Genomic DNA, 312 nt, shown 5'->3' with positions numbered 1-312 from the left:
TTGCAGACACCTTCAAAACAGAGCAGGAGGACAGCTCTTTGAAGTCACCCAGGGGAGGAGGGCCATCTTGGGCTCTTGCGCACATCCTACAGAGGCGGCTTCCCTTGATGTGTCTGGCACGGCAAAGATAAATGTCCCAACGCTAATACGCAGCAACCAGCTCGTGTCCCTGCCTCTGGCAGCTCTGAGCTCACCACACACGGCACCTCCAGTCCCACCAATTCCCCTGGCCATTGCTCACACACCCCCCACTCAATATCTGGCTATTGCAATCCACTCCCCTATCTCCCAATGAAGACTGATTTGGTGGGG

This window comes from Poecile atricapillus, chromosome Z (assembly GCF_030490865.1).
Source record: "Poecile atricapillus isolate bPoeAtr1 chromosome Z, bPoeAtr1.hap1, whole genome shotgun sequence".
NCBI classification, from domain to species: domain Eukaryota; kingdom Metazoa; phylum Chordata; class Aves; order Passeriformes; family Paridae; genus Poecile; species Poecile atricapillus.
This window is presented reverse-complemented; position numbering follows the sequence as displayed.